The sequence below is a fragment of the Candoia aspera genome, chromosome 5, assembly GCF_035149785.1.
Source record: "Candoia aspera isolate rCanAsp1 chromosome 5, rCanAsp1.hap2, whole genome shotgun sequence".
NCBI classification, from domain to species: Eukaryota; Metazoa; Chordata; class Lepidosauria; order Squamata; family Boidae; genus Candoia; species Candoia aspera.
Genome location: NC_086157.1, coordinates 87805663 through 87832439, shown reverse-complemented (window position 1 = coordinate 87832439; position 26777 = coordinate 87805663). Strand labels below are relative to the sequence as shown.

Genomic DNA, 26777 nt, shown 5'->3' with positions numbered 1-26777 from the left:
TGGTCTTCACTTTCCACATCCTCTCTAGTTCCTCCATCAGGCCCTGGTACTTCTCCCACTTCTAATACTCCTTCTTCCTGATGTTGCTGAAACTTGGCACTGCTACATCTATCACCACCGCTGTCTTCTGGTCCTTGTCTACTACCACGATGTCTGGTTGATTGGCCAGTACCTGCCTGTCTGTCTGGATCTGGAAGTCCCACAGGATCTTAGCCCTGTTATTCTACACAACCTTCTGTGGAATCTCCCATCTGGACTTGGGAGGGTCTAGCCCATATGCTGTGCAGATGTTCCTGTACACAAGAGCAGCTACTTCGATGTGCCGTTCAGTGTATGCTGTTGCTGCCTGCATCTTACACCCTGCCACTATGTGTTGGACTGTCTCTGAGGCCTCTTTGCACAGTCTGCACCTTGGGTCCTGCCTAGTGTGGTAGACCCCTGTTTCTATGGATCTGGTGCTTAGTGCCTGTTCTTGTGCTGCTGTGATCAATGCCTCAGTGCTGTCTTGTAGTCCAGCCCTTTCCAGCCGTTGGTATGATTTCCCAAGGTCAACCACCTCAGCTATCTGTTGATGGTACATCCCATGCAGGGTCTTGTCTTGCCATGGCACTTCCTCTGCTTGATCTTCCTCCCATGGCTGCTGCTGTCTCAGGTATTCTCTCAGCAGCCCATTTTTGGGTGCCATCTTACTGATGTACTCCTGGATGCTCTGGGTTTCTTTCAGGACAGTGGCTTTGACACCCACCAGTCCCAGACCACCCTCTTTTTGGATGATGTACAGTCTCTAGGTATTGGACTTGGGGTGACAACTTTCGTACATTGTGCAGAGCTTCCAGGTCTTCACATCAGCAGCCTCCATATCCAACTTTGGCCAGCTCGCTATACCAGCAGGATATCTGATGACTGGCAAGGCATACATGTTGATGGCATGGATCTTGTTCTTCCCATTGAGCTGGCTCTTCACAACCTGTCTTATCCTTTGGTGGTACTTGGATGTTGCTGTCTTCCTTGCCTCCTTATCATGGTTCCCATGTGACTATGGGATACCAAGGTACTTGAACTGGACTCTATGTCTGCTATGTGGCCTGCTGGTAGTTCCATCCCATCAGTCTTAACTACCTTTCCTCTCTTTACTACCATCCGGCCACACTTCTCCAGTCCGAATGACATCCCAATGTCCTCACTGTAGATCCGTGTCAAGTGGATCAGTGAGTCGATGTCTCATTCAGTCTTACATTACAGCTTGATGTCATCCACGTAGAGGAGGTGACTGATGGTAGTTCCAGTCTTGAACTTGCATCCATATCAGTCCTTGTGATTATCTGGCTGAGGGGGTTCAAGCCTATGCAGAACAGCAGCAGGGACAGTGCATTACCATGGTATATGCCACACATGATGGCCACTTGTGCGAGCTGTCTGGAGTTGACTTCCAGTGTTATCTTTTACAGTCCCATTGAGTTCTGGAGGAAGGTTCTTAGTGTCCTGTTGACTTTGTATCATGCCAGGCATTCACAGATCCATGTGTGTGGTGTTGAGTCATAGGCTTTCCTGTAATCAATCCAGGCTGTGCTCAGATTGGTCTGTCTGGACCTTGAGTCTTGGGCGACTGCTCTATCTATGAGCAACTGATGTTTTGAGCCTCTCATGTTGTTCTCAATTGTCAGACCCAGCCCAAGAATGACAAAGAATCAATCCAGTCAACCTTCAGTTCTTTATTTGCTTACACTGTATAGACAGAATCTTGCCAGACTAAAACTATTCTACCTAACCTAAGGGGAAATAACCTGGAAAGGCTCTAGGGTGGGGCTTGTCTGAACCTCTTAGTCTTCCTACATTCCAACCCTGGACTGTGTTTTCTCTTATCTTGCCCGCCTCCTTGGAATGTGCTCTCTCCTTCCTGAGAATCAGCAACATTACTGAAATCCACCACACCAATAACCTTCTGATCTGTGCTCATGTATGGGGCCCGTATGGTGCTGCAGCTTGGTGTCTGTGATGCTTGATAGGACTTCCCATGTTGTGGGGAGGTAGGTTATTGGCCAGTAGTTGGATGGTGCTGTTCCCTTGTTGGGGTCTTTCATGATCAGCACTGTCCTTCCTTGTATTAGCCAGTCTGGGTAGGAGCGTGCTGCTAGCAGTTGGTTCATCTGTGCTGCTAAGCATTCATGCACTGCTGTTAGTAGGTGTGGATCATGTCTGGACCAGGTGCTGTCTAGCTCTTTATGTTCTTGACCCGCTGTTGGATGTCTGCTACTGTGATGATGACTGGTTCCTGTTCTGGGAGATTGCTGTGGTCTGCTCTCAGGTCCTGCAGCCACTTTGCACTGGTGTTATCTCTCTTCTCTTTCTCTTATATGTTCTTCCAGTACTGTTAATTTTCTTCTGTTGGTGGCTCTGCTGTTACTTTGTTGATGCACTACAGTTGGAAGTACACCTTGAATGGTTCTTTGGAGATCAGGGCATTTATCTTCTTATACTCTGCTTCTCTAGTATATCTCCTTAGCCTGGTAGCCAGTGCTGTGAGCCTTTGTTTAGCAGTCTCTAGGGCTTTAGATGGAATCAGGCCCTTGCATTTTTTTCAGTAGCTGAGTCTTATCCTTAACCTCCACACCCTTCTGTAGTTCCATCAGCTGGCTAATTTGTCTCTGAGTTACCTTGATGTTAGCTTCCAACCTCATTTTCCAGGGGTGGGGTATGTACTGCTGTTCTTCTTGATTGTGTAGCCAAGCATCTCCAGGATTACAGCGGCTGTAGCATATACCAGTTCATTGGTCTGAGTTATGGTGGTAGTAGGGATTGTCATGTGGGTTCTATTGGAATCTTCTAGCATACTATCTGATGGTAGTTCTCCACTGAGCCTTGGTAATCAGTCTCAAGGGTTGACTGTAGCTAGTTTATTCATGATCTTTTGCCTCATACCAGCTGCTGTGCTCTGTAATGGAGGAGGTGAGAGCGACATTCCAGCTTCAGGTGTTGGCTGCACCTCCAATTGTTCTTCCAGGTCTTCTTGAGTCTGGGATATAATATGTAATTGTCCTATCTCAAGTTGTGAGAGCAGCTTCCCCTTCACTATCTTGAAGTGTTGGGTAACTAGCTGTTTCTCAGTTAGTGTGGATGCTGGTCTTCTGTTCATCCATAGTTCCCTCATATGTTTTATATATCCCCTCTCATTAGGGCTACTGTTGTAGTAGCATTCCATCAATTCCAGGTTCTCTTGTCTCATCCATGTATGGTTTGTTCCAGTAGCCCACTAATTGTCAGATTGTACTGGTTCCCCAGCATCTGGTATGGACCTTGTTAATTTGGGCGACGTCTGAGCCAGCATGACTCTCTTAGTTTGTGTTATTGTCATATTTGAGGTAGGCAGATGAAGCATTAGGGGGTCTTTGCCCAAGGAATCCCTACTGGTAAGGTAGCTACCAGTCAGAATTTGACCGAGTCTTCTGCATCAAAGGCAGTGCTCTAACCACTACACTATCCAGCCGTCTCATTATCCACACACACACACACACACACCCCAAGGCTATTTCCTATGGTAATCTTAAAACACATTCATAAACTTCTTTCTCAATTTACTCTAACAGCAAAATGTAAGAAAAAACACCTGGGAATTTTCTAGCTGTACTGTTGGTAATTAATGAATGGACTTAAAAGATGTTCCATATACAATAGCGTACCACTGGTCTGAGTGAAGAGCAGAACATTCAATAAAATTCATGAGCACTTTGGGATAAGCTTCCATTAGGGGATTGAAAGAATTCTGTTATTGGCAAAACATTGGCTTGATTATTGGACTACCACCTCTAAATTTAAAAATTGGGATATGTACTATGTTCTTATGATCCTTTTTAAAATTACTAGTGAGGACATTTGTATATAGATCTAAGGGTCATTTAATTCTCTGGAGAGATTTTGATCATGCCTATGTGTTTATTCTATTACCTCATTTTTGTCTTCTGGCTACCTGCCAGTTTTTGCAGTGATTTACAAAGTTCTTGTTTTGGGATGGGTTTTTTATTTGTTTGATTGGCATCACCCATATTATGTCTAGAGATAATAGTTAACTAGTTGCCTCTCCATATCTTTATTTATCTCTCAGCTATTTTCTTAATTACCCAATAGTTTAAGCATGTGAGTAGAGTGTAGTAAATAGTGTGTAAAGCACTAAAGTTGCCTTCCTCTGCGGTTGTGAAATGAAGGTTATATAATATGCATAACTAATATGCAACCTGGATGCAGTAAATTGGCACATCTATTATGTATAACCTTTTTCGGGTGCTCTATATCTATCCATTCCATTATGTCCTTGATTTTGATCATGACTGGCCATCCAAAATGAGCTATAAAATTAAAAAGTAAGAGGCACACTGTGAGAGCTATGTATATGAACAATACCGAAATACTTAGGAAAGAGCCCCTTTTTTTCCAAAGGTAAATAATTGGAAGTCTTTCCTGTTTAGTTAGCCAGTTGTGGACAATGAAGCTGCCTTCTCTATGAATACTCCTATGTTTATCTGCAGTTGAAGTAGAGAAATAGGAATCCAGGCAGTTCAGCTCAAGTTTTTTTTTTCTGTTGATGAATCAAAAGATTCAAAAATAGCATTACATTGTAAAAGAATCCCTGTATGGGGATATTGAATGGATGTCCAGTTAAGCAAATGAAATTACTAAGCACTAAAGCTTTAGTAGTGAGTGTGTTTATGGACATGGGTGTGTATGCTTACTGCGGTACTGTCCTGGGCTTTAGACCAAATAAAGCCTGAAATTATTTGACATTATAGAAATGGGATTAAAAGATGAAAATTTACCTGAGAATAAGCCTAGGGAATACAACAGCTGTTCTTCCCCATGCAAATTTTTAGCTGGTCAATTTCAATCCATTCTGAAAGGTTTTGACCATCATAGTCGTTTTTTGCTTTATAATTTAGCTTTTATGGTGAGCAACAAACAGATTTAAATGTGTCCATTAGATAATACAAGAATTAATACTCCAATGTGAACAACACCTAGGGAAACATTCCCCACCACCACCACCATCTTCTTTTGATCTTAAGAAATGGTATTTCAACAACACTTTCCTATCAGACACAAGAAGGAAGCCTGGTTTTTCTCAATGACAAAAGCCTATATTAATGTATAATTATCTTGGTGTTCAGGAATAATAATTTCAAAATATGGGAGTAGACTGATACATATAAAAATTCTGATATATTTATATAGGAAGCACTTTTTACATGGGTCTTCAGAATGTTAATTCTTTCTGGTTATGATTTCTTTTTTTCTTTCTTCCTGCTTAATCTTAATCTTAATCTTTATTACATCTTTACAGCCAGAAAATACAATATACATCAACTATGTATATCAGATATATACAGAAACAGATAACCTAAAATTTATAGATATAAATAAAAAGTAAGCATAAAATAAAATAACATAATCAAAGTCAGAACCAGTATCGGTATCATCCTAATAAAAATAATAGTGGCAATCACTAAGATTAATACTATTTTTCAGTCACATGTGACTGCTTTCATTGTGTTGCCTCAATTTATTTGACTCAAAAGTAATAACAAAAACTTGAAGAACTTTTGAGATTTGTGACAGCAAGAGGCAAATGGGATAATATAAATGATATAAACTGCTTTTCCTTTAAATATTTAAATATGATTGGTGGGTACTGTGCATAAGGAATGTTGGGTAGAACTCATTGCATAGGGGAAAAAATGCCATAAAATAGTCCTGCCAAAAGCCCAGAGCTCTGCGATCTAGGCCTCCATGTCTTCCTGTATTTCAAAGGAATGCTTCACTAATCCAAACATGTCATTTTATTTTTTTTTTAAGTGCTTGACTACATTAGTATAAGTGTGGTGTACACAGATCCTATTGTCAGCTCAGGCTTTGGGACCACCATGTCAAATTTCTCTCTCCATTTCTGGGAACCAGTCATTCCATACATGAATGTTTTGTTCATCTTGAAAGATCAAGTCTTCACAAGTGCAGGTATAAGGTGTACTGTTCTTTCCAGTTCTGCTGGGGTGAGCCAAAATGCCAGTGGGAACATGCTGCATATTAGCTGAAGATGGACATGGCGGAGATTTTTTTTCAAATGTAAAATAACAGATATAAGGTAAATGTTAGCCCAGCATCAGTCTGTGCTGTTGGTTTTGTGAGTGCACATCTTCACCTGCAAGCTATGAACTGATGCTGCAGTGACCCAGAAAGGAAAATCCAACCAACCGTTTATCACTGAAAACTGAACCCAGTGAGATTCCTGCACAGAATTTGTAGCGATGGGATAAGCTGATGTCTAGAATGTGGTTTTATGATTGCAGATGGAGGTTCTTGTATGTGAATGCCATCTCATATAAACAATTCTGTGTGCATATGATATCTGGATGTATTTGTTCAGGTACTGGGTGTGGGGAGAGAGAAAGAAGAATATTTGCTTATGTGCACAAGCCTTCTCCCCCAAAGTGTGAACTGGCATAAAATGTGTATTGCCTGCATACTGTCTGGATCTCTCAACCTCTTTAACAGCTGTAGCCTGATTACAGAGTACAGAATATGATTTTAATTTAAATTAAATTTAAATTAATTTAATTTAAATGATATGATTTTACCTGAAGTATTCTCAGGCTGAGCTATTTTAGAATGCTTTCCATTGAAATGTTTAACTACTAAGCACACCTTCTGATTAGAATTCAGCATTATAGGTGGAGTTGCATTGATACAATGAGACTTTTCCACACTTTTGCTAATTAAGTTTTTGTGCCCCATCCCCATCCCCACCCTCTACCCCCCACCCCACCCCACCCCCACGCCACTACAGGAGCTATAGTGGCCATTTAGAAATTCCATCACCAAAGAAAAATATAAAGGTCACAAGTTTGCACTGAATATGAAATGCTGGTTTATATGTAATATATACTACTGGTTTATATTTGATGTAAATATAGAGCTCATTTAAAAAAAAATAAGTTGAAATATATAAATGGTGGTACCAACATGTGAGTGCAGGATCTGCAACTAGCATCAGAGCCTTTTCAGAAAGAAACTGAGAGAAGGACAAAAAGCCAAGATTCTCCATCTATATCTTACTTAAGTAGTTATTACGCTCCCTGATTGCCTTATTTCCTCTCCCCTCTAACCGACCCCTCACCCCCAAACCCTGAATAATTATAGCATATAACATTTTGGTCACATTCAGAACTGCCTTATCAGCTACCCAGGCTTTTGTGATGGTGGTGGTGATGGGATATAAATTTGAATTACAACATAAGCAAATGCAATAACAATACCTAGCAGCGTCTTATAAATACAACTGAAAACCCCAAAACAATATAACATACGACATCAAATCTCCAAAGCCTCTGGAAAAGCTTTGACTTCCATTTTTTCCCGAAGACAAACCAACCTCCAATAGGAGGCCATTCCAAAAGGCTGACCCCATTGCTAAACAACTTTTACAGACTTCAGCCCTCCTCATGTCCCCAAAATAGGGGACAACCAGCTGTTTTCCCTGGCAAGATTGAAGTAATGGAGATTACTTTAGTGGGGGGAACTGGTCCTGCAGGTAACTCAGTGCTAAACCATAAAGTGCCTTATAAGTTAAAACCGTCACTTTAAATTACACCCAGAAGCTGATAGGAAGATAGTGCAAGGCCCACAGGGCAGGAGTAATATGTGCCCACTGGTAAACACCCCTGAATACCTGGGGTGCATTTTGCACCAACTGAACCTCCTGAGGAGTGTTAAAATGCAGTCCCATGTAGGCTGCATTACAGTAGTCTAACCGGGTGGAGATGAGGGCTTAGGCCAATGTAGTCAGGTCATTGCAATTGATCACATTTGTGCTTATGTGTGGCATGTACAGTACCTATAGAGTAAGTGTCCAACACCAACTTTCACAACCTCCCACTAATCATTCACAATGCATATACTGTATGAAAACTGTATGAACATATGCTGATGTGCTCTATTGCAATGAGTTTTGATATTATATTGGGTATGATTTTACTTTAGGTCTTCATGCTCATGTTAAAATACTTTCTTAACCTGAATCTTTCCAGACGTTTTGAATTACAGTTAATAATTTCCAGTTACAATGGTTATGAGTGATAGGAATTTTAGTCCATCCACAGAATGCCACCTTGGGGAGGACTGCTTTACAATTTAAAGGATGAATCCCTAGAACTGGGATGAGGTACCTATTATCCTGAAGATAGATTCTGTATTTGGGAAAACATGTCAGCAGTGCATTTAGGTCAAGGTTAATGGGAATCAGTACTAAGCTCATTCATATACTGGGCTCTTGCATATAACAGAAACATGTACATGCCTCTCTTTGCACACTTGGTTTTTTTTCCTGTGGACAGAGGCCTTGAGGCTGCAACTGTTTGATCATTCCTCATCCCTGCTCTAGAGAGTCAGCTTTTAAAAAGGCTTTAAATCCTTTTGATTTCAGACAGTATGTAGGAGGTAAACTATATTTCAGATTGCACTCATCCCACAGAAATAAACTTCATTTATCACCAGAGCATGAAAAAAGTCCACATATACCAGTAAAGATGAGATATGTATGCACTTTTTTCCCTACATTTCTTGTGTTTGGCCATTTGCTAGAATCACAGAACAGAGACAGATGTTGTTGCCAAGATTAAATGAAAAGATTGCCTAAACTCAAAATCAAAAGTGCTGCTCTTTGCAATGGAGTCATAGGTTGATGATGGATATATGAAGCAACAAGAATCCAGTGACTTTGCCGAGGGCTGCTTATGTTCCATCCAGGCTGAGGTTTACTCATTCTGTTGGCTACTTGTACAGAGTTAAGTAGTTATTGATGAGTTTCTGAAAAGTAATGAGTTAGAGCTGCAGTCAAAATATGCTGTTGATACCCAATTATAATTCTCAACCCTGGGCCAAGATGCTGCCTGGTGTCTAAAGACTGTGAGGGTCTGCATGGGGAAGAACAGATTCAGGCTCAGTCCTAGCAAAACAGTGAATATGGGTTCAGAGGCCCATAATAATCCATGTTTGATTCTGGATGGGGTTCCTGTTCTCCATGTTAGACTAGTGTGTAATCTGGTGGTCCTTCTGGAGTCATAGTCAATCAGCAGGTAGTAGCTATGGGCATGAGGCCATTTGCACAGCTCCTTCTAGTATGATCATGACCAGATCAAGGCCCCTTTTTTATAGTCACCCACTCTGTCCTAACAACCAGGAAACACACTGAGACAATGAACTGGTCTCTAATATTTATTGCTAGTACTTAACAGGAATCCTAACAAACTGAAGAAGCGTGGGAAAAACCCAGACATATAACCCCCAAGGGTTAAGGCGGTCCCGATCTGTGTCTCTTTGAATGGCTGAACAATTCATCAGTGCTACGCATGCACTTGACAGTCTGGATGGGAGCCCCCTGCTCACCATCCTTACTCATGACACACTCCTTGGTCACCTCTCAGTTGGACTATTGTAATGCATTCTACAGAATGTGGTGACCCCTGTAGTTAAAGATATGTCAAGTGACACCATGATGCAAGAGCTGCACTGATGTCAGTTGGCTTCTGGATGCAATTAAAAGTGCTGATTGTCCTCTTTAAAACTCTGCAGGGCTTAGGACATTAGTATCTTCAGAACCACATTCTCCCAGTGTTACTTGCTCATTCAATAAGATGCGGAATGGAGGACTCCTGGTACATAGAGTGTGTCAACAGGGCTGTCCCCCTTTTTTGGGAACACCATTCTTCCTGAGTGGGAACAATGTGACTAGACTGTCCTACAAGAGAAGTTTTTTTTTTTTTTTAACTATTTTATTGCTTGTAGTTTTTGTTTGGGTGGGGTTGTTTTATTGTTTTATAACTGTATTTATCTTTTATTTTGTTTTATACTTTACATAAGCCTCAAGATCTCTGGATTGTGCCAGGGTAAAAATGTGGTCAGTAAATAAACAAACAATGGTATAGATTGTTGGCTCATTGCTGTGACATGATATGTGAAACCTGTTGCTACTTTGCATTGTTTATTGTTGTAATCTTTTTTATTGTAACTGGGAATATAAACAGTTGGTTATATTGGTTCACAATTGAAGTAACCTATAAGCTTGAATAAAATATCTGAAACAATTATTTGGCCATTTAAAGATTAGAGATATATAATAGATACTACTCTAGATACTAGACTTCATCTGTACATGCATCATCCTGTATCCATTCATACAAATCAACAAAGTAGGAAATGTCAAACATATTTAGCCAAAGTGACAGAAGTTTCAAGAGATTACCTATGTTTCTTGTGCAACATAGAAATCGATCTTGCGGGCCATGTTAGCATTGCAGTATAAGAAGGAATGGATTTTAATCTAATAGGCATTAGTCCAGGATAGAATAACAGGCAAGCATAAGTGTTATACCAAAATGGCAGTGTTTTTAATGACCATATTATTTTCTGCTGTTTCAGTCATGCCAAAAAGGCACAGAACTGGGAAAAGATATCAAAAAGGGAAATTATAATTTTCCAAGGCTTACTTAAGAAAAAAATGAAGTAAACAGAAGTTTTTGAATTATGTGCCATCAAATCTGTGACACCTCTTAGTGACCACATAGATAGTTTTTATCCATGATCTGTCCTTATCCTGGTCTCTCAAGTCTTCCAACAGTGCCCTCACTGCTGCTGCAACTGTGTCTGTCCACCTTGGTGGTGGTGGTTCTCTTTTCTGTTTCCTCCCACCTTAGAAAAGCAATAGGGACTTCTCCAGAGAGCTAGGTCTTTGCCTAACATGTCCGAAGCTGGACAGTTTGAGCCTGGCCATTTATGCCTCAAGTGAGAACTCTTCTCCCTATTTCATGATACTAGAGTTTGGATTTTTTAAGAAACATATCCTAGTTTAAGATTTCCCCTAAATATAGCTTTTATATTGGTTTGATACTATAGGCAGAGAAAGATACAAAGGCAATAGGTTGGAGGTAGAGAGCACATGTTTTGTATGCAAAAGTTTCTATACTCAGTTCCTGCTTTCTCCAAAAACTGAAAGTGGTTTCAATGTGTAATTAAAACCACCAAGGACATCACTGGTGATTTGTTGATAGGAAATGGCATTGACAGCACCATTTGTTCTTAATCACCATGGCATGCTCCACCACAGGATTGGGTTGGGTGCTGGTGACCACAATAGCTTATTCTTCATTTTCTGACACTCTCCCCAGTCCACTTTTCCTGTGTAAAAGTAGAGATGTTCTGGCCATGGTTTTCAAAAGGGCAGATTTTTCAGTAAACTGAAACAACTTATCTCTGAGTATCAGATATTAGACATGTGAGCCTGATCCAGAGAGATGGTCATTGTATTCTTGTTTGCTATACCTTCATAGACAGAAGATGATATAAGAAAATAGCCTTTACTTGTAGCCCTTACTTGTGCAGCAAAGGAGTTTCTTTGCTGATGAATTCTACATCTATAGAATGCTTTTCATTACTTAGGATTAAATTACGTTGCTATTCCATTCACGTCCATCTATCCTGTTAATGTAAATGTTTATGAAAGAAATGGGGTGGAGTAGGAAGTCCAAGCTCTTCAACTTGAAGCATTCTGTCAGTATATAAAATATGCTGATGTATTTGAGAGTTATTTCTGACACTGAAACCATAAATCCAAGATAAATAATTTATCTTCTGTGAACACATTTCAGTGTTGTTGTTTTTTACAGATCCATTTGTTTCTGGAATGTAGTCAGGAGGGGTGGCACTCCCTGACAAGTCTCTGAAATGGTGTTTTTTCTAGCAGTAGTGTTGTCAGCATGATGCCAACTGGAGTAAGGATCTCTCTGTGTGTCTCTCTTCCCCCACATGCCATCCCTTGATACATGGTGCATTAGACCATAGGCAACTAAAACAAAGTATGTCTGATGTTTCTTCACCATTAATACACACAAAAAAGCAGATAAAAAAGTGAGCCCTCAATGCTTAATGAGAACTGTGTTAATAATAATGTGCTACTCAAACTATTCTTTAAAATGTACTATTTGAATTAGCCACTGGAAAGAAGAAATATAGTACATAGGAGTGAGTGGAAAGAAGAATTTCATTTTTTAAAATATTTTGTCAAAGAAAAGGGTTGGTAGAGAAATCTCCTTGAAAAACTGACATGCTGTTGTAGATAATTAATAATGGCTCCTTGAATACAGTAAGTGCCATGTAGGGAAGGAAAGAAGTCTAATCCTACAGTATATAGGATTGTAGAGCTGATTTTATGACTTTAATATGGGATCATTTTTACTGCTACTGCCTCTATATTTAGAAAGAAAGAAAGAAAGAAAGAAAGAAAGAAAGAAAGAAAGAAAGAAAGAAAGAAAGAAAGGGAGGGAGGGAATACAAGCAAGGACACAGGGATAAGTGACAAACATATCAAAGGTTTCATTCTAAAAAATTAGAAGAAACCTTGAGGAAGTTCCTGGCTGCTTAATTGAATTAAAATTTAATATATGAGTAATACAAATGCCTTAGTACAGAATACATACTGGCATGCAGAGATTTACTATCCTGTTTAATTTAAATGAAGGGAGAATTCACATAACTTTCTTCAGTTTAATCAGTGGAGGAAACACATAAATATTTAAGTTTTGCCCCCTCACTAATCCTTTGAGCATCATTCTAGTTCACAGCATTGTTGCAGTCTCCCAGGCCTCCAGCTCCAGAAGGGTTCCAGCCTCCAGCTCTGCTTCTTTTCACAGAACCAGTTAAATACAAAGCAGAACAGCCCAGAGAGAGCCAGTGTATTCGAGCCCCTCTGTAACAATCCTAGGCCACTACCTCCATAAAACAAGAATACCAGTCCAAATGATTTGCTAGTGAACATTCTCCCTGTCGAGAATATCTAATTTTCACAGGGAGGGCAGTAAGATGAAAGATGATCCACTCCCAGAACACTTCTGTATAAAATACAGATGGGCCTCCCAATATTGTTTGACAGCTTGTAATTTGGTTATTTTGATAGAGAGAAAGCAGACAACAGTAGCTTCCCAGCCCTGAAAAATTTATGTCTTATCATCATAGCTTTTTATGGACCACTATCAGATTTCCTATGCCTTCTTCTTACTTCCTTTTTCTAGTCTCCTACAGAGTAGAAGCTGGGGTTGAAATGACGTGGTGATGGTGGGCTGCCAAGAGGCTCAAGACCAATTGCATCAAAGAGGGTTCTTTCTATCTGCTTCTCTCTGGACTGCTTGCAGTTTCAGTGTATTCATTCACTAATCTGCTCTAATGGGTAAAGGCTAAAGTATAAATCCTACTTTGTCAAATTGTCACATAGTAGAGCAAGGCCAGCCAGTAAGTGAGAAGAAGTGACCCAGTGACCTCTGAGTTCATAGGAAGATGTAGAAGTGGGAATTGTTAACTAACTCCAGACTGCAGGGGGCCAAAGGCTAGTAATTAAAATGCGTAGACAGCACGGCTCCAATCCTGGGCTTTACAATTCCAGACATTATTCTGCTGCACACAGGATTTCTATAATTACTCTCCCATCTGCTGTACATGTTAAGAGTTAGACTGCCTGCATTTTGGAAAAATAAACTACTTTTGACATCCACATAGAAACCCATCTGTTTTATGTCTCAAATTTGCAAAACTGTGAGAAGAAGCACTGTTGCAAGGAAACCAGAAACTGTAATGGAATCAATAAACTATACATACATAAATATAATCCATCCAGTACCAAAACACTGAGTTGTGCAGTTGTTAAAAATATGTATATGCCCCAAACTGTGAAGCAAAAATCTTTGGACATGAGCAACTATTAAATAAGGTTAGCAGCCTTCATACTTCATATCTGCACTAAGTTAGGGGGTTGGGAGGTACTAAAATGCCTCTTCTCCCCATTTTTCATCCAGCCAGTTGACAAATATATGAACAAAAAAAGTCATCTTCTAAGTGAAAATATGTATAGAATATAAGCAAGGTATACTCTAACAATATTACTAGCAACAGCGATTTATAGATGCAACAAGCACTATACTAACATATTGGACATTTCCACACCATTATTTTTACTCCCTTATCCTCAGTAGCTAAAAGGATGTGGTCATCTTCACTTTTGCTGACCACAAGGAATGAAAATCATTCCCCATACTGTGGTGCTGCAGTTCTTGCAGCAACAAAATGTCTGTCATGTCCATTCAACACCAGAGAAAATGATAAAGAAAACAACAACAATCTAGTATTTTGCATGGAGGTTCATTCCCTGTTGAGGAGCAAAAAGGCCTGTTGCAACTCATGTCAGTTTGACCCCTGGTCTTTTTATCTGGGCCACTGAAGAAGAGTGGCAAAGCCTAAATTTTCCTTTATAGGATCAGAAGCTCAGGCTCCAGGAGAAAGGGTGAGGTAGTTCTCCTGAGGTTTCAGTGATACCACAGTTGAGCCATAAATAAATGAGCTCACCTCACAACACTGATGATGATGGCAAGGCAACATAGAAGTCTATGTTCAAACTGGGACTAAATGATCAGGTAGAAGTGCTCTTTGTGGGTATGTGTGTTACATTTATGTGTAAGTTTATAAGAGACACCCATATCACAAAGAATACAGCAATTTGGCCTGCAAAGAAGGAAGGAATTACTTTTTAAAAGCTATCCCAAACTTTAAAGGCTAGCCTTATATTTATAATATGCACAAAATCTAAAATGTACACTCCCCCCCTTTTTTTTTTCAACAAAATGGAATTGTTCCCCTCCATGATTGGCTACTCCGCCGACTTTGCACAAATGCACACAGACATAAATTAAGGCTGTGTGAAGTCTGGAAGGGACATGTCCATTCAAGTCTGGATCAAAATGCTCCTTCAAGATTGATGTGTGAAGTGAGACTCAATGCCTACCAGAGATTCAGTATAGATTAACTTAATCCATGCTGCTGCGCAACAGGACTTTGGTGGACTTTTGTGAAAAAGTATGTATGGGCAGAACATAACCGAAGCAAAGAGGCTGGCAGAAAAACATCTTCAAAATTTCACTTGGAGGCACCAAGTAAAGCAAGAAAAAACAAGGTGCTGCCTGTAAATCAATTAGATGTAGAAGACCTAGGGAATGGCCTTGAAGGACACAAGGAAGAGCTGCTACCAAGGCAACTATCAGTCAAGTGGGGGCCGTTCCAAGAAACTAATTTGAGTAAATATTTCAGACAGGCCCTTCTTTAGTTTACACAAAAATAAGGCAAGGAGGTGGGGACATACATTCAGACTTTGATGATTCTGTTACTATAGTAGTTATAACAAAAGTAGTTCCAACATCTATGGCATTCTTTTCTTAGTCTGGTGAGACATCATTCCACTAACTGGAATCCAGCCACTTTATACAGAATAAGTAAGAGAGACACTAAACAAACATGACAAACTGCCAAACACCCTTTCCAGGTGCCTGGGGGCTGTGGGGGCCTGGATGGAGAACAACAGGCTTCGTCTGAGCCCTGGTAAGACAGAGTGGCTATGGATTAATGGCTCCTCGGTATCTGGGAAATTGTCATCTTTAGCTCTGGATGGGGTTGCACTGCCCCAGACAGACCCAGTGTCAGGCTCTGCCTGAGACCCAATAAAAACACAGACGCTAGAGTAGACTTTAGGTTCTTTTTATTTGGGAATAGAATGCATGCCCTTAGAAAAGCTGAGAGTGAGTGAAGTGTGCCGGAACGGGATTTAAATAGCCCACGCTGGTCAGCGCTCCACCCCTTCTTACTTCGGGTGCGCCCCGAGCCCCATTGGTTCCGTTGCCGGTAGGTGAGGGGTCGTGGAGCCCCTTCTGTGCTCCGGGCGTTTCCTTGTTTGCTTCCCTGGCCGGTGATGGTTCATTGCCGGGCGATCAGGTTCGTAATCTCTTTGACAGCTCGGGCGCGCCTCGTGGTCTGGTCTTGTCGATTACCTTCTTTGCAACATTGTATCTCTCTCTTCCGTGCCTCCGGCTAGAGTTGATACTTTGTTGCCAGCACCTGTTGCTCTCTTTTGTTAGTTAGTTGCCTTTTCCCTTAATCCGCCCGGTACCCATTTCCCTGCATTGTCATGTGAGCCGTTGCGATGTCACAAGCATCGCAACGGTGATCATGACACACTGCTCCCCTTTGAGAAGGTTAAGCCGCGGGTTTGGAGGGGTAGGTGGTATGGAAGGTGCGGATCAGGTCGGGGGCCTGGATGTCACGGGCAGCGACCCACTCAGGGTGTGAAAAGTGTTTCCACTTTACGAGGTATTGGAGGGAGCCCCGCCGCTTATGGGAGTCAAGTACCTCCTTCACTTCGAAGTGTTGCTGCCCGTCTATCATCACTGGTGGAGGGGGGGGCGTGCGTGGGTGCCACCGGGAAGGATCACTTGCCAGCTTGAGTAAGCTGCAGTGAAATGCTGGGTGCAGTCTCTTTAAATTATGGGGTAGGTCCAAGCACACCGTGACTGGGTTCATGATTTGTGTCACCTGGAATGGTCCAATAAACTTGGGGGCCAGCTTCTTCGACGGTTGCAGCGATTTTATGAATCTGGTGGATAGATAGACCATGTCCCCCACCTGAAATGTTGGTTGCTGGCGCCGGTGTTTGTCCGCTTGTAATTTGTACGCCGTTTGTGCCTCTTTAAGTGCGTCCTTGATGACCGGCCAGGAATCTGCGAGTTTCTCACCCCAATCACAGGCGGCCACTGTTGGAGACGGAGGCTGAGGTAGTTCAGGGATGGGGACGAACTCCCGACCCGACACTACCCCAAAGGGGTTTTTTCCAGTGCTTTGGTGTATCGCATTGTTGTATGCGACCTCTGCAAACGGGAGGAGGTCCACCCAGTCTTCTTGGTGATAGTTTATGTAGGAGCGGAGGAATTGCTCCAGTGTGGCATTAAGGATCTCTGTGGATCCATCCGTCTGGGGATGCCAGGAGGTTGACAGGGCTTGCTGGGTACCTATCAGTTTCAAAAAAGCCCGCCAAAACCTCGAGGTAAATTGTGTGCCCCTATCGGTCACCAAGCGGGAGGGGCAGCTGTGTAGGCGGTACACATGGACTAGGAACAGTTTCGCCAGCTGTTGGGCTGACGAGATTGAGGCGCAGGGGATAAAATGCGCTTGTTTTGAAACGTAGTCTTTTACCACCCAAATGACCATTTTCTTTTGGCTGGGCGGTAAGTCAACTATGAAGTCCATTGAGATTTCATCCCAAGGGCAGGAGGGTTCAGCCACGGGTTGCAGCAGCCCCTGGGGTTTGCCAGCTGGTCGCTTGGCCATAGCGCACACTGGGCAGGATGCCACATACCTCTTGACGTCCTTCGTCAGCGAGTGCCACCAAAACTGTCTCTGAGTCAGGTGTAGGGTTTTCAAGAACCCGAAGTGACCAGCCTGTTTGCTGTCATGCGATCTGTTGAGGATCGCCTGCCGTTGTGAGTTGGGTACATATAACCTTCCCTCCGCCCATGCGAGGTCCTGGTCCATCGTGACCTTGTTGGGGTTGGCGAGGAGCCAGGGGTCAGATTTTAATGGCGTTATAAAATTTGCCCATAGCCCACCTGCCATTTGAGGTTGCCTGCGTCTAGGGGCGGGTTGCGTCGTAGTTGTTTGCGAGGGGGGGCAGGCTGTCCCCAAGCATGACCCCGGTGACCGCTGCCATACCCAGCTGGGAATCGGAAAGCACCGTGCCTACGTTGTCGGAGATAGGCTCCGCATCCTGAGGCAGTCGGGAGAGTGCGTCTGCCAGGAAGTTCTTTTTGCCTGGTATGAACTTCAGCTGGAAGTTGAACCGGCTGAAGAACTGAGCCCAGTGTATTTGCTTGGGACTGAGGCGCCGGGGCGTACGGAGCACCTCAAGGTTGCGGTGGTCTGTCCAGACCTCAAACGGGCAAGTCGTCCCTTCCAAAAGGTGACGCCAAGCCTCCAGTGCTGCTTTAACCGAAAATGCTTCCTTTTCCCACACGTGCCAGTGCCTCTCTGTCTCTGAGAATTTCCTCGAGAGCTGGTGCATGGCTTCAGGATTCCAGTGGAATCCTTTTGCAGCAGGATGGTGCCTATTGAGAAGTCAGAGGCATCCACCTGCACCACAAAAGGCTGTTCGGGGTCCAGGTGAGCTAGAATTGGCTCCGCTGTGAACAGCGCTTTTAGCCTGTCAAACGCGGTTTGACAGGCAGGAGTCCAATTAAGTACGCCCCCCGAGTTTTTTACCTTGCGCGTCTCCCCGACGCCTTTGGTCTTGAGCAAATCGGTTAAGGGTAGGGCGATTTCCGCGAACCCCTTCGCGAAGGACCTATAGAAATTCATGAACACAAGGAAGCTTTGAAGCTGGCGCTTGGTGCGTGGGCATTCCCAGCTCAAAACTGCCTGAACCTTCGCGGGGTCCATCTCTACGCCTTTGTCAGAGATTCTGTACCCTAGGTAGTCCAAGCACGACTTGTGGAATTCACACTTGGACAGCTTAGCATAGAGTTTGGCTTTCCGGAGCTTAGTGAGGACTTGCCTCACTAACCTCTCATGTTCCCTCTGTGTCCTCGTGTAGATGAGGACATCATCCAGGTAAACCAGTACGCCCTTGAATAGGTGTTCATGCAGTACCTCATTGATGAGTTGCATGAAGACCCCCGGGGCCCCCACAAGACCGAATGGCAGTACCTTGTATTGGAAGGAGCCCAAGGGGCAGTTGAATGCCATTTTCCACTCGTCCCCTCCCCTGATGTGGATTCTGTAATACGCCTCGCGGAGGTCGAGTTTGGAAAACACTCTTCCCTTTGACGGGTGTGCTAGCATGTCCTTTACGAGGGGTAGGGGGTATTTGTTGGATAGGGAAGCGGAATTTAATCTGCGGTAATCAGTGCATAGTCTCAGGGTGCCGTCCTTCTTTTCCCGAAATAGGACGGGTGCTCCAACCGGTGAGTTTGCTGGTTCTACAAAGCTCCTAGAGAAGTTTTTGTCCAAGAATTCCCACAGCGCCACTAATTCTCTCTGGGTCATGGGGTAGATCTTGGGCTTGGGTAATGGGACATCTGGGAGCAGTTCAATTGTGCAGTCCGTCTTGAGGTGGGGGGGTAATTGGTCCACCTTCTCTTCTCCGAAGACATCTGCAAAGTCTGCATATTGCTCCGGCAGTCCTTCGGGGGGGGGGGGGGTTGTGGGTATGGTCGACGACTTCTGCCTTCCCCACCGTCGGAGCAGATGGTTTGTCCAGTGTTGGTGCCTGGTAGACCCCGTCTTTGAACTTGATGGAGCGTGTCCTCCAGTCTATGTGTGGGTTGTGGCGTGCTAGCCAGGGGATCCCCAGCACTACTATGTGTTTCCCTATCTGGATTACCACAAAGTTTATGGATTCCTTGTGGGTACCCATTGTCAGGGTGACCTTTCCGGTCCTCTGGGTGGTCGGTCCCCCCCCCCCGCTGTAGAGCCGTCTAGTTGTTGGAACGCCAGCAGTTTAGGGAGGGGGGAACAGGGCAGTTTTAGTGCAGCGACAATGTCCGGGTGGATCAGATTTCTGGAGCACCCAGAATCCACCAGAGCTTCGACTGCAATGGCTCTAGGGCCATAAGAGAGTTTAATTGTCCCTGCCAGGATGGAGCAATCGTCACTCACCTTGGGGTTATTGCACCCCTTCTTCACCACCTGCCCAGCGGCGCTGCTTAGAGCAGGTGGGGAGCATTTCCCACCGGCTGTTCTTGGGCGTCGATTGCGTCCCCTGCGAGGTAGGCATCCGCGTCCTCGTCCGGGGTTGCTAACGCTCCTGTCAGGCGTCTGGGGGGGTTGGATGGCTTGTGCGGCGTCTTCGATGTGGGTCTGGGCGGGCGATCCGTTGTCCTGTTTTTGGAACAGTCTGCTGCTCAGTGGCCCATCTTCCCACACCTGGTACACTGCCCACGGGCAAGCCTCCATTGTTGGTCCGCGTGCCAGGTCGGGTCCGACTGTGGGACTGGTCCTCTGGTGCTGGGAGGGATTTTGTCATCTGCGGTTGCAAGCAGGAACATGCACTGAGCATGCTCCGCTTTTCCGGCTAGGCAAATCCACCCATGAAGGGAGGCTGGGTCGTCCCTGTAGAGTGCCCATTGTAGCACCTCCCGGTTGAGGCCACACTTGAACATGTTGATCAGGGTGGCCTCAGACCATTGCATGATTTTGCCTGCGAGGACCTTGAACTCCAGGGCATAGTCGGCACCATTTTTCTTCCCTGGCTCAGCGCTTGAAGTGTGCACTTGGCCCTTTCCTTCACCAGGGGGTCCTCAAAGTAATGCTTCAGCTCAGCTAGGAAGTCGTGGAAATTGGCCAAGGCTGGGGTTCCGGACTCAGACATCTGCACGTACCAGTCCGCAGCCCTGTCTTGGAGCTTGGTGGCCACTGCCGAGATTTTAGCGGCTTCTGTGCTGAAGCAATGGCCGTATTGGGCCATGTAGTCCCTCGCATTTGTTAGAAAGAAGGATAGTTTCATAGGGTTCCCGTCAAATTGTACAGGGAAGTCTTTGGTGAACCTCCCAATTTGCGGGACCCCTACCTGTGGGTGGTGAGGGATGGCTCCCACTGGCCTGGGGCCACGAAGCCCTGCGACAGAGTCTCGTGCTTGGCCCCTCCCGCTCGGGGTTGTTGGTGGGGTGGGTATGGTGCCTCGATCCCCTCTTGCCCCCTGTGCCGCCTCAGTCTTGGGGCACTCGCCTACGATCGTTGCCAGGGACTGGAGCATATGTTCCAGGTCTTGTACCTTGGCTTCCAGGGCCGTGTCCTTGTCTGGTGTGCCCCGGTCTGCTGATGTCGGGGACAGGAGCAGGTGTTCAAGGTATTGTACCCTGGCTTCCAGGGCCGTGACCCTGTCTGGCGTGCCCTGGTCATCCAACGTCAGTGCTGCCAGATGCTGTCCAGTCTGTAGTCTTGCGCCTTCCTGCTCGGGCATTTGGGGGTAGCGGAGCCTCCAGGTGGAGTACGGTGTTCCCGTCCAGGGTCCTGCTCCGCCGGCCCAAGTGAGGAGTTGCTGGTCCCCGACTTCATCTTCCGTCGGGGTTCTCCCGTCTGGGTTGGAGCTCCAGATCTGGAACTGGGGTGCAGTGTGGGCAGGGAGGGTGTCCGTGTCTCCTTTCGGGTGCGCCGCCTCCAGCAGCTGTCGGGTTGCCTCTGCCTCTTGCAGGCCGTCCTTCATGCCTCTGGTGCGAAGTGCTGGCTCCATCGCTGTCCCCGGTTCCGTTTTTTCGCCAGTTGGTCTCTCCCTCGGAAAAATTTTCGTCCGGTGGAGCTTGGCGACTTTGGTTTGGTGACTCTCAGCTTTATGTCAGGCTCTGCCTGAGACCCAATAAAAACACAGACGCTAGAGTAGACTTTAGGTTCTGGTTTTATTTGGGAATAGAATGCATGCCCTTAGAAAAGCTGAGAGTGAGTGGAGTGCACCGGAACGGGATTTAAATAGCCCGCGCTGGTCAGCGCTCCACCCCTTCTTACTTCGGGTGCGCCCCGAGCCCCGTTGGTTCCGTTGCCGGTAGGTGAGGGGTCGTGGAGCCCCTCCTGTGCTCCGGGCGTTTCCTTGATTGCTTCCCTGGCCGGTGATGGTTCATTGCCGGGCGATCAGGTTCGTAATCTCTTTGACAGCTCGGGCACGCCTCGTGGTCTGGTCTTGTCAATTACCTTCTTTGCAACATTGTATCTCTCTCTTCCGTGCCTCCGGCTAGAGTTGATACTTTGTTGCCAGCACCTGTTGCTCTCTTTTGTTAGCTAGTTGCCTTTTCCTTTAATCTGCCCGGTACCCATTTCCCTGCATTGTCATGCGAGCCGTTGCGATGTCACAAGCATCGCAACGGTGATCATGACACCCAGTGTGGAACTTGTGGGTCCTCTTGGACTCATGCCACCTGCTCTTTGAGCAGGTGGCAGTCATGGCCAGGAGGACCTTTGCTCAACTTCGGGTTGTGCTCCAGTTAAGCCTTTTCCTGGATCGAGAGGCCCTTCGAACAGTCACTCATGCCCTGGTCATCTCCCATATAGACTACTGTAATGCACTCTACACAGGGCTACCTTTGAAGAACATCCAGAAGCTACAACTGGTCCAGAATGCAGCCACACAGGCAATCTTAGGTGCCCCAAGGTTAGCACATGTAACACCTTTGCTGCCAGAGCTGCATTGGGTCCCAGTTTGCTTCCAGGTCCAGTTTCAAGGTGTTGATTATTACCTTTAAAGCCCTACATGGCATGGGGCCAGGTTACCTAAGAGACCATCTCATCCCCAATCTGTCCCACCTGGTCATACAGAGAGGGCATGTTATAGACCCCATTCATAAAAGAATTCCATCTGGCAGGTCTCGGAAGTATGCTTTCTCTGCAGTAGCTCCCACCCTCTGGAACATTCCTCCCCTGGAGGAGAGACAAGCCCCCTCGCTCCTGGACTTCCGTAAAAAACTAACGACCTGGTTTTGCCAGCGTGCCTGGAACAGGAAGGGGAATAGTCATTCCTGGGGATGGCTAGCACCCTAGAATGGCCCTTTTACTCACAGACTGATAGAGAACCTTTAGCCATCTGGATTTGATCATATTTTATATTTTTATTGTTTATTTATATTCATATTTATTGTATTTATAATTGCATTGAATTTTAAACTTTGCTTTTATTGTAAACCTCCCAGAGTCCCTCCTGGTGATGGATGGTGATAAAATTTGATAAAATTTGATAGATAGATAGATAGATAGATAGATAGATAGATAGATAGATAGATAGATAGATAGATAGATGATAGAGTAAACAGTTTGTGAAATAGCTGCAAAACCTTCAGAAATATTCATGAAAAGTGAACTGGCATTTTGAGATGTTCATGGAATCTCATAGTATGCAATCAAATAGCTTCCTGTCCAGCATTAACTAGATCTAGATATACAGATGATATATAGATATAGATACATATACAAAGAGGGAGAAAGAGGAGAGAAGATACGCTTTTGACCATGGAATACTTGAACACATGTTCTAAAAAAGAGGTGATATTTTTTTTATGTCAATCACCTGAACATTTTGGGAAGTGGTGAATATGACACAAAATCAAACTAACTACATTACTCATACAAAAATATAGGGACCAAGCCAAATGTATTATAATGAGTTGAATAATAATCACATAAAATGATTATGAAATCCCCTACAAAATTCATAAGAACGTAGTGGGCTACCTCTGCATCAGCTCAAATGTTAAAAGGATACAATTGTAGTACCTCTAAGAAACATGTTTTAAAAATGGGTTAAGGAAAACCATATGACTATACATTTTGAACGTACACCAAATAACATAGAATGTGAGATAATTATGGGGACATGTCTAAGGCTTCTGTATTTTGTTTTCAAGGTTGGATCTAGTTACTCTGACATTTTATTTAAAATGCAAAAAAAATAATTTAAGACTAACATTTGCAATAACCACTAAAAAGGTGAGGATGAATACTAAATAGTATTTGATTATAGCTATACGAATCACTTGCACTTTTATACTGTATATAGAAATGTCCAAGATCAAACCATCTGAAAACTTAAAACTACAAGTTTACCAAAGTATCATGAAGGAGTAGAATTTTTTAGATCTTATTTGCATTTACATGTAAACTGGGAAATCAAAAAGCATTCCAGAAAAAGACATGCAGCCTGTTTTATAAATTCCCTTTCTTAATTTGTTTCCTTCCTGATCCTACCCAAGCTCCTTAACATACAGTATATTCATCTCATCCTTTTTAATTTAGGTTCTTCATTTCCTTTTCTAACGTTTCTCTTCTTTTCTCTTTTGTTATATTTTCCCTTCTCTTCTTCCCATGTCCCTCGATTCACAGCATGAGCAAGGCTGCATTTACTAAATTGCCCAAGAAAATACTCTGTAGAGGAAAAAGATAAAATCTATTGGCAAATTTACCATTTATAATGTATATAATGCCTCTTGCTCCACCTCTCCTGAAAACTGCAGACTGCTGAGATTTATGGTATAAAAATCCCACCAGGATATTGGCATAACCTTTAAGCCAGAAAGTTGTTTTTAATCAAAACCAGCATCCTATTTAGATTTTGGACTCAGAAGCACAAGGCCAGCAGTTTTAAGAGCAAGTCAAGAAATAAGAAAATAAGTGATAAGGGAAGGATGTTTTAGTCAGTTTTGTACTTTAGATACAACTGTGTATAATCATCTCAACTATGCTCAACTTGGCCAAGAATTTTTTTTTTAAAAAACTTAGTTAACAGAAACAATCTTGAACTTTTGGATCAATTGCAAAGAACACCTCAGGTATTCTGACTTCTGCCACTTCATGGCAGCATTTATTCCCCACTAACAGGAAATATCTTGTGTAGTCATTATTCTGTCTTCCATACAGGAAATAATAACGCAGCTCAAAGAAATTTATGAGCACATTTTTTTGCCCCCTTTTAGCAGTAAACAGTCAAACTTGTTATACGACATCAGTTTGCAAAAATTCCAAGGGAAACGCTGTGACTCCAAGCCTCTTGAAATCAATGAATGTGAGTTGCACCAACAATTATCCATGTGGCCCAGTGTTCCAGCTGCTGCTAAGCAAGTTAGGAGAAATACAAGTGAGACTGAGGAATGAATATAAGAAATAAGATTTATTGTATGTTTGTTGATTTAGAGAAAGTATATGGCAACTTGAATAGGCTTGAATTATGGAACTGAATATTTGTTGCTGAAGGATATAAGCATGGTATATGATTTTGGTCAAGTCCTGCTGGTGGTGGTAGTGGGCTATTCCTGGAAAGGATGAGCAAATATTCCATACAAAGAGTAAACATCCCGCAGGGTCACCCAAGGAATGAATGTCATCCCAACAGTCCAATTAAAGCACGCAGGTACCTATATTGGCAAGCAGAGATGTAGGAAGATGCTGGAAGCATATGATCACTTTAGTGACAATAGCAAAGGCATGATTTCATACTGTGCAGGACAAGAACCACTTCTATATTTTACCAAGAAAACCACGTGAATAGACAATATAAAGAGGATGACTATTCAGTGCCAGATGATGGGACTCTCAGTTCATATGGCACTCAACCTGCTACTGTGGAAGAGCTGAGTCTTTCGGAGTACTAATGATATTTATGACATGACTAGATTAAAGACTTTGGGATGTCTAGTTGCTGGACTTGGGATGTTGCCATTCAGGAGAAGAAAATCTGAAACTGCAAAGATAGAATTACAGTGGGAACATGTAGTAGAAGAAGCATGTACATGGGAAAGCCCAACACAATGAAGATTAAATTATTTGACTACACATTGACATCTTAGGTGTCAGTGAATTGCAGTGAGCTGGAATTGGACACTTTCAGACAGAAATATAGCAAGGACAGTACTTTGGTACAATGCAATCAAGGACTTAATAATATCAATTAGACTTCACTGACATCAATATGATGATTATACAGTTTATGTTCCAGCCACTGATGCAGTCAAAGAGAAGATTCATGAATTTTACGGTGAAGTTCAGTCTCAAATCATCAAAACGTGCAAGCAAAATGGCTGCTTGTGGTTGGAGACTGAAATGCCAAAGTTGGAAATATTAAGGAGGAAAACATTGTTAGAGTGTATGGCCTAGGAAACTGAAATGAAGCAGGAGAACAACTTATCAATTTCTGTCAATCAAATAATTTCTTCATTGCTAACACAGTCTTCAAACAATGCCTATATATATGGACATTACTAAATGGAGTACACAGAAATCCAATTGACTACATTATTGCTACAAGGGGGTATAAGAGCACAGTTACAACAGCAAAGGCATGACCAGGGGCTGACTATGAAAGAGACCATGAATTAATGGGCAAGTTCCAAGTCAAGCAAAAGTGGAAGAAGGAAGCCAACCAATTTCCACAATATGATCAAGGAGAACATCAGGAATTACTTTGAAGTCCTGAATCTCATCGATAGGGAACTAGAGGAACTGTAAAATGAAATCAAGTTATTAGGCATGAATGTGAGAAGAGACTTCCAAAGAATGAGAAACAGAAGAAAGCAAACTGGACCTCAGAACAAACAGTGGAAATTGCCAAAAGGAGAAGAGAATCCATAGCCAAGCAAGACAAAAATATCAGAAAGAAATTTAACAAATAATTTCAGAGAGCTGGTACAATAGACAAGAACATCCAAGGTACCTTCAAAGATATTCCCTACTTACAAGAAGCTCTAGTACTAGAGGTTAGATCAGCACCAAGTTACAGGAAGTGATAGAATATATACAGAAATATGTCAGGAGAATTTGTAATGTTTCTAACCAACTATACCAGCAAATCTAGAGAAGGAGGTCAGTCTGCATACCAATGCCAGAGAAAGAAGACTTAAAAGACGATGCAAACTCTTGTATAATATCCTTATTTTCACATACTAGCAAAATACTTGGGATAATCTAATTCAGCTTAGAGCCCAACATGGAAGGGAGATGCCAGATGTTCAAGCTGCCTTTAGAAAAGGCTGAGGAACAAGGCACATTATTCCTGATGTAGGATAATTGAAAAAGCCAAAGAATACCAAAAGAAGTCAATGTGTGCTTCATTGATTATAGAAAGGCCTTGACTATGTCAACCATGTCAAAGTATAGAAAGTACTTAAGAATATTTGAATCACAGAATGTCTCATTGTCCTCATGCAAAACCTAAACACAGGTCAGGAAACTACAGTCTGGATAGAATAGACTGTCTCCAGGTCAGTATACATTCCCTTTATTTATTCAATCTATATGACAAATACTTATTGAATTTGAATAAAATTCAGCTGGATTTGAAGAAAAATAGTCTGGTTTGGAAGAACTAGAAGAAAAAACATCAATAACCTTCACTATGCTAATGACACTAC

General features: G+C 43.2%; 1 protein-coding gene across 1 annotated transcript in view; it reads left to right on the top strand.

Moving 5' to 3' along the window:
- LSAMP (limbic system associated membrane protein) overlaps positions 1-26777 on the top strand; it is a 551275-nt gene that overhangs the window by 435863 nt on the left and 88635 nt on the right. The window lies entirely within an intron of this gene.